Below are 8,736 nucleotides of genomic sequence, written 5' to 3'. Positions count from 1 at the left end.
TAGTGCTGTGTTTGGTTACTCTGCCACGCTACTGACTTGTAATGAGCTTGCTGTCCAGAAACGCTTCTACATCTCTTGCATGTGAGTGATCTTATCAAACTTCCCATTTCCTGTTTTTGTGCAGTAATTAAGGAAGTAAGTGTGGTAAGAAAGCCGTTTGGCCTGCTCCATTTCCTAGTCTGTGATGTACATTAAATCAGTATGGCTGATTACCCATGTCCCAAACGACTGATACTTTTACTAATAATTAGCCACAGATAAAATCCCCCTATTTTTAGAAAATTAAGGAAATGAGTCACTTTTTTTTTTGCGAAGAAATGGGGTCATTTATTGAGTAAACACTGATGGAAATGCAAAAAAGTACACGTTGCCAAGCATACTTATAGCTTTTCACCCATTTGTTTAAAAACGATGAGTTAGAATCAAGTACCAGTAGGTAGTTATGCTTTGATACTCAAAAACTCCTGCAATCATGTGAATGTTCTTGGCTCAGAACGTCAGAGAAAACAGGTATGTCAGGACTTGTTGGTCTTGCAGCACTCTTCTGGTGAAGACTGGAAAAACTCATCCTGGCTTCAGGTGAGTTGGTTTATTTACTTGCTACCAGGTGACCCTGTGGAGGTAGGAGAAGAGAATGATAATTGTTGACGATGTAACTTCTTATGGTTACAAAGTACTTAACATGCATTGGCTCATTTGTTCCTTACAACATCCGTTTGAGATAGATAGCTTCAGTAGTAGTATCATTATTCTATGTATTAGAAAACCTAGGCTCCAAGAGGCTGTGATTCTTGAAGGTCAAACACTTGGTAAATGGTGATATGAACCTGGGTATCCATTGTTCTTCCCACTACACTATGCTAAGCATGAATCTTCATGAAACCAAGAAATAGATACTTTTAGGAATTTTGTTTCTGTGATAATTATTTCCATGAGAAACAGTTATGATGATAAAGTGAGAGGACCAGGGAATGAGGTGGTATCATGATCATCCTGACCAGGAAGAGTGATACCTGGCTTTTGAGACCTTCTGTTATCTGGCCCTACCCTGTCTCACATTTTCCCATTCAGATCCTCCTCCTCCTCCCACCCAAACCCCCAGCACCTAACTGAAGTGTTCTCCTTCCAGCTTTTTTTAAGATCCCACTGATTCTTCAGCTCACCTTATTTCTCCAGAAAACCTTCCATAGGTATCCCAGTCTCAATGCCTCTTGAAATGATAGTAGTAGCACACCCAGTGTAAATATCCCATTCAGTGTCCCCTGTATGTGATTTGCTTAATGAGCAAATGGATTTATATCTTCCACAGTGTTAGGCACAGGCTCATGGGACTCAGAGTTGGAAGGGCTACTATTTGATCAGTCAACAAACAGTTATTGAGCACCCACTGTATGCCGGGCGCTACTTAGACACTGGGACTGCAAAACCAAAACAAATACGCTCTGCCCTCAAAGGAAGGGGTAGAAAACATGCACCTATCTAAGTATATATGCAACAAACAAAATAACTTTGTGGGGGAGAAATGTAATAGCTAGGAGGACTGTGAAAGACCTCATCCAGAAGATGGCATTTGAAGGCAACCCATTACATTTTTGGATACCTCTAATTTTTAAGGAATTTTTTACTTTGAAATAAAATGCGTTTCAAGGGTACATGTAGAAGGGCTGGCCTTGTGGAGGAGAAAGATGTTGTCTTCCTCAGAGACTGGAGTGAAGGAGGAGAGTGGGGAACATTAGTGGGTGATCTTCATTTTCTCGATGGTTCTTTCTCCCCATTTTTACCGAGGAGGAAAACTGATTTACCAAAAAGGGGAGTCACTTGTCTGAGATTACGTTCTGAGTGGCAAAACTGGAACTAGAATCAAGGTCTGGAGCTAGATTCTGTGCTTTCCCCCTGCCTCACACTAGTTCAACTAAGGTCACAGGTGCAAAAGCAAAAAAACCTTAAAGCCTATGGTACTAGAAAGCTCAGATGAGGATGAAACAAGTGTAAATCATGCCATGTAAATCATGTGTCCCAGAAACAGGATTTCTCGTGGCTCCTTATCTAGTTTGGGTTGAGGCAAGGCAGTAAGGGAAAAAGAACTGTGGGAGGGTAGGATGTCATAGTATCATAGACTCAAAGATGGGAGGAATTATAGAGACCATCTAGTCCAATTCCATTTTATAGAAGAGGAAACTGAAGCCCAGAAAGATGAGGTAGTCCAAAGTCACACAGATAGTAACTGACAGACCTGGTACTTGAACTTAGGCCCTCTGACCGTAAATATGGTACTTATTAGACTGCTCTGTGGTGTTTCCAGGGATTAACAGAACCCTGATTCTAGCTAGGAAGAGAAATAAGGTAGATTTTAGGAGGTTGACCAAAGCCAGGAAGAGCAATACCCTGGTCTTGATAGCTCTTCTAGGGCTTCCTGGGAAGATCCCCAGGGATCCCTAAAAAAAAAAATACCCAGATTGAGCTTTCTTACCTGAGAATCAACTTGAACAGGGGCTTTGTTTAAAAGTTTAATTTCTGGACCGAATGGCACGTTCATGCGTCTTAAATGCTCTGCAATGAAAGAGAACACTCTCTTGAGATGTGAGCTCAAAGGGAATTAGGCTTAAACCTTCAATGGGTTTGAGGAGCTGAGTCGTCTCAACCAAGGCCGACTTCTGAAACAGCCTTTGTATCCCATTTGTGCACATGGAGAATGATTTCCCATAAAGGACTTATGCAACCCCGAGAGAGTTCTTAGCTCCCTCCCAGTGTTTCTATATTTGAATTAAAGCATGCCTGGATTTTCACACTAATTCTGAGTATATATAAAATCAAGATTTAGAGCAAGAAGGAAGCTTAGAGATGTTGAATCTAGCACCTTCATTTTACAGAAGAGGAAGCCAAGGCCCAGACAAGGCAAGTGACTGCCCCAAATTCATACAAACATTAGGTTTGAGAAACTCTATTTTAAGATCTATTGGGGTGTGAAGATGGAGAAACAGGGCAGATATAAGGGCACAGTTACATGGCAGTGGACTGCGCAAACTTTTGTTTGTGAAGCTGCTACTAGTGACCCACTATCAGAATGACATGTGCTCTAAGTTGTTTGTCCAGCAGTGGGGATGGACTGCATTCAACCATTCACACATTCCTTCCAGTCCTCTGGTGCCCAGTTGTTTAAGTTAGTGAGATGATGTAGGGGATGAGTTTTCTCTGTGCAGCACCCACTGGCCCCAGGCGAATACAACCTCCTTGTCTGTTTTTCTTAGCACCGCACATTTGTGGCCTGTGCTAATGGCCAGTAAGCACAAACAAGTCATTCTTTGGTGTAGGATACCAGAGGCACATATTTAACATTTGGAGTTTCTCAGGAGCTCAGTTTACATAAAATCATAGAATGGAGAGCTGGAAGGGAGCTTGGAGATACTTAGCCTGAGCCCAAGAGTTCACAGACACTGACTTGTCCATGTTCACACAAGCAGTACCAGAGCAGGGCTGAATAAAACACATCTTCAGATGCCAAATTCATGACTCTTTCCACTCTGCTGTTCTGCCTTCGGTGAGGCTGAATGAACTTGGCCTCAACCCTCTTTCAATGTTTCAATGGAATAATTCACATCTTTAAAGATTTCAAACCCAGCTTTCTTGTCCACTGTAAAGACCAAGACCTTAAATGGTAGAGTATCTAAAAGCAAGGACTGACCCTACAGTAATAGAATTAATTATGCATTTGGAAGCTATGGCATCCCCACAGTGACTTAGGCCATGCAGTTTGTCATTACTGATCCATTGGGCTGCATACACCTTTAAGTTTACAGGTAGCCAATTCAGCATACCATTTGCTTTGCTCACCAGCCTTGAAACCATCCGTTTTCCCATTTCTTTGGCAACTTCGTTCTACAAGAAGAGCAAGGAGTAATTTTTTTTTAGCATTTTAATTTTTTTAAAAAAATTCTGAACTTGACAGATGTCAAGCAAACTAGAACAGTTCCAAATACAGAAAAGAAGAAAGGGGATTATATATGAAACTGCAAATCTCTTAAGTATAGTTTGGTGTGGGGTATGCATACATGAACGTGTATATGTGCACAATAATATGATATATGGAATATAATATATAGTAAAATGCACACGTGTGTACACAAATAGTATACATCTTTATATCTATATATGATTATATCTATAGAGACAGATATATAAAGATAAGTGCAACATATTCCAAAGCTATCCTTTTTGTTGTTCTCTTTTGGATCTCCCTCTGTCTCATACATTCAAGCAAAATATTTCTGAATTTCCCTCTGTCTCATACATTTAAACAAAATATTTCATTAACTTTCTTTTTTTTCCCTGCATCATCATCACTAAACCTCCTTCAGTGCAAAGAAAACCATTAATCAAAAGTATAGCTTAGCCAAATTAATCTTCACATTAGTTATATCAGAAAAGATCTATCACTCTGCACCTCTAGACCATCACTGCTCTGACAGTGGTGGTAAGTATGCTTCCTCATTGTCCTTCTGGGTAACAATCAGTCACTGCATTGATCAGGGTACAAGAATTCATTTTGTAAGTGTTGCTGGGATAGAAATCCCTATGCCACCACTTAATAACTAAAGGTGGTATAAAGAGCTTGACCTATAGCTCAACCCACTCACTTTCAGCTGGTGATCAGTTCAAAGGGCCTCAGATTGGGAAGGAACCTCAGGCTGCCAAGAGCAGCCTCTGCTTCTGTCGGGATCTTCCCTGCGACATCCCTAGAGAGTGCTCTATTTGAAGACCTTGAGGGATGGGACTCTGGAGAGACCCTGCTCCAAATATCAACAGCTCCCTTCATTGGAAGACTTTCCTTTCTACTGATCTCTGTGCTTCTCTGTAACCTTTTTCTGTTGCTCTTTGTTCTGCTCTCTGAGGCTAATAGTTCCTAGCATTCATGTAACACTTGAAAGTCTGCAAAGCACTTGGTCCTCACAACAACCCTGTGAGGTGGATGATATTAGTACACTCATTTTACATATGGAGAAATTGAGGCAAGCTTAAATGACTCACCCAGGATCACACAGCTATTAATTATCTGAGGCACACTTTGAGCTTAGGTGTTCCTGCCGCCAAGTCCAGCACTCTATTCACTGACTCCTGGGGCCAAGCTGAACAAAGCGAAATCTTCCACTTGATAGCCCTTCAGATACTTGAAGACATTGTTCACATCCTCTTCACCTCTCCACCCCAGCCCTCAAGTCTTCTCTTCCCTACCTTCCCCAGTTCCTTGGATCGCTCTTCCCTCTCACCATCCTCATTGTCTTTCTTTAGATGTACTCCCACTTACCAATGTCTCTGCTAACTCTACTATCTGCTATGGTTGGTGGATAAAGTAACCTGGCTCATAATGAGTTCCTGTCTGTACCATAGACAGATAATCATTTTCAGAGAGCTGAAACATGATAAAGTCCATTTAAATCTAACATGATAGCCTAATTAAAACATTTGGGGATTCAGAAAACACTGGAGAGATTGGCAAAGATTTAAGTTCAATGGAGTCATGTGCTCCAGCTCACACAGTAAGCTGCCAGAACTGGAATTCATTCACATTTTAACTGAGTCCTCTGAGTGCAAAGCCTTCGCTCATTCCAGTAAAGGTTTAAGAAATGAGAAGAAGCATTTACTAAGCTCCTATTATGTTCCAGGCACTGTGCTAAATGCTTTCCAAATATTATCTCCATAGATCCTCACAACAATCCTGGGAGGTAGATATTATTATTATCCCCATTTTATACTTGAGGAACCTGAGGCAAACAGAAGTTAAGTGACTTGCCTAGGGTCATATAGCTAGTAAGTGTCTGAGACTGGATTTAAACTCACATCTTCTGGAATACAGGCCCAGTATACCGCGTTGCTTCTATTTTTATTGTATTTGAGATGGAATTGGCCCCAGCCCCATGACATATACCAGGAACTAATTAACTGTCTTTTTGATAAGTCTCTACTAGATAAGTAACACAGTCAGTTAATAAATAAGTTTGTGTTATTTTAGCTAGTTTGTTTATAGCTTATCTCTTCCAAGTAAAAATTGTCTACAGAATATGCAATTTACTGAATAAACCGTCTTTTTTTAGTTTATTTAACTCAACATCAGAAGTGTATGTAAAATAGGTTAGGACTGTCTTATCTGATCTCTTAGCTTCTCCAGGGCTTTGTACAGTGCTCTGTACCCAACAAGTACTAAATAAATGTTTGTTGAATGAATGAATTCTGCATAGTCATGGTGGAAAAGACTAGGAGTAATTGAGGGAGTTACAAGGAGATAGAATTTGACTTCATAACAGTCAGAGCTCTCCTTTGTGTGAATGGACTGTCCTGTAGCTGGAGATCTTTAGATAGAGGTCAGCTGATTATCTACTAATTATGCTGCGCAGGATTCATGCCTGACGTAGGGCACAGGCTAGCTAGCAGTTCTGAAAAGTCATTTTCAACTTGAAGATTCTATTATCCTGTAAATTTGATTGATATATAGTTTGGCCACCATTACATTTTAAAAGAATTTTTCATTTTTAAATTATTGGTGAATTTGTTCCTAATGAAAGTAAGGAATTATCTAATGACCAGGGCCTAGGGATGTTTTCTGATGTTCATCTTCTACCTTTCTTTATAAGAAGGCAAACATGATGAGAAGTACAGAGTCATGTATCCTCTCCCATAATTCCACAAGGCTATGTTCAGCCTTGTTCTAACAATGCACTTAGAGTTATCCTCAGACTGTGCCTGGAAATGTTAGCATGTTAGAGCTGGAAAGGATCTTAAAATATACAATATTAAAGCTGAAAGGGACCTTAGAACACAAATGGTTAGAGATAGAAGGAACCTAAGAATGCAGGATGTCAGAACTGCAAAGGACCTTAGGAAGCATTTAGTCACAGCCTCATAATTTCAGAACTGGAAAGGACCTCAGTGGCCATCTAGTTAAACTCATACCCTAAAAAGAATTCCCGCATGACTGATAAATGATCACCTAGCCTCTCACTGAAGATTACCAGGCAGGAGGAACTTGGCTGTTTCCCAAAGCGTCCCCATGCTGCCTTTAGACAGATAGCTCTGTTAGGTGGCTTTTCCTAATATCAAGCCTAGATTTGCCTCTTAGTAACTTCCACCACCTACTCCTACTGGCGCCAAATAGATCAAGACTAGCTCAATTCCACATTAAAGCCTTTCAAATTGAGTTTTCTCTGTGCTAAACATCCCCAATTGCTTCAACTGATTCTCTTAGGGTATATGTGCAACCACTTCATTTTAAGATTGGGAGGCTGAGGCTGAGAAGGGAAATCGCTTGTCTTTGGTCACTCAATGTTAATAGAAGATTTGGAGTTAAAGCCTTTTCTTCTGACTAGTTTTGGTGTTGATTCACCCTGCTTTCTGTTTTCTCTATTTTGGCCCATATTAATCTTTCCTTCTGAATTCCTATTGCCCTTATAGTATGCACTGTGGTCATTATTTCTTATATATGTATGTATGTATGTGTGTGTATGTGTGTGTGTGTATATATATATATACATACATATATTTGTTAAAAACAAAACTAATTGACTTACATCAGGAGGTTCTATCTTGTGTTCAGCGCTGTTAGGAAAGGAAATATAAGAAAAGGTTGGTTTTGTTTGGTGTATTTCCTCCCTCTACTAAGGTAGATTTTTTTTTTTAGATTATTGCTGTTTGTTCCCTTTCATTTCATTTCACCCAGTCTGCGATGAGCTGCATAGTTCGGGCATTCCAGTGTACATTGGGAAATAGCTAATGAAATAACTAGGTGAGTGGACAAGAGCAGATGAGTTTAAGACTTGATGTACTGCTGGGCTAATCACTTGCTAACTGCATACGGGAAAACATCTGTGATTTTGTCAGGGAAACTCCTGTTGGGAATTCTCTGCCCCAACATGGCAGATTAAATCCTCTATGATTTAGTAGATATGTCTTGTCTAGTCGCCAGAGGCAGTGTTGTTCAGTCGTTTCAGTTTTGTCCAACTCTTCATGACCCCTTTTGAGATTTTCTTGGCAAAGAGACTGGAACGATTTGCCATTTCTTTCTCCAACTCATTTTACAGATGAGGAAACTGAGGCAAACAGAGTTAAGTGACTTGCTGAGGATCACACAGCTATTAAGTATCTGAGGTCAAATTTGAACTCAGGTCTCCCTGACTCCAGGCCCAGTGCTCTATCCACTGTGCCAGCTGGTTGCTGTTGCAAGAGGTGCACATTGCTAATAAGCATTAGAGGTAGGATTTGAACCCAAGTCCTTCTGACTTCAAGCTCAGAAGTATATTCACTATGCCATGATGATGATGATGATGATGACGATGATAGTGAGTGATGGTGATAATAATATTAGTAATAATAGATTTCTGTAGCTTTCTAAGGTTTATAAAATAGCCTTTGAAGTAGGGAGTGCAAACAGCATTTTAGAGAGAAGGAATCCAAGGTTCAGAAGTAGATTGACTCAGCAGAAGTCACATAGCCATTAAGTCAGACTCTCTGCTACACCAGGCTATCTTAGTCTCCTTCCTGTGCCTCTTTTTTTATGGGTCTCTCTAAACATGGCCTTAAATTCTGTTAAGTACTAGGTAGATAATGCAGTTCTATACAGTACCTTAAAAGGCTGACGTTACCAAGCAAGTAGCCATTACTAATCACAGAGCCATGGGAGAGGTCAACAAGCTAAGATGAGAAAAAAAATAAAATGAGTTAGAAATGAGAATTGTCTTGAGCGTACAG

General features: G+C 40.2%; 1 long non-coding RNA gene across 1 annotated transcript; it reads right to left on the bottom strand.

The window, feature by feature from the left end:
- Positions 1-326: 326 nt before the first annotated feature.
- On the bottom strand, positions 327-7,589 carry LOC110211438 (uncharacterized). The gene is made up of 4 exons (XR_013484793.1): positions 7,560-7,589; positions 3,816-3,876; positions 2,471-2,550; positions 327-613 (listed from the first exon to the last, which is right to left on the bottom strand). It is a non-coding gene; the product is annotated as an uncharacterized LOC110211438 (long non-coding RNA).
- Positions 7,590-8,736: the final 1,147 nt, after the last annotated feature.

Source organism: Phascolarctos cinereus, unplaced genomic scaffold (assembly GCF_003287225.1).
Source record: "Phascolarctos cinereus isolate Bilbo 61053 unplaced genomic scaffold, phaCin_HiC Scaffold_2;HRSCAF=192, whole genome shotgun sequence".
Lineage (NCBI taxonomy): Eukaryota > Metazoa > Chordata > Mammalia > Diprotodontia > Phascolarctidae > Phascolarctos > Phascolarctos cinereus.
This window is presented reverse-complemented; position numbering and strand designations above follow the sequence as displayed.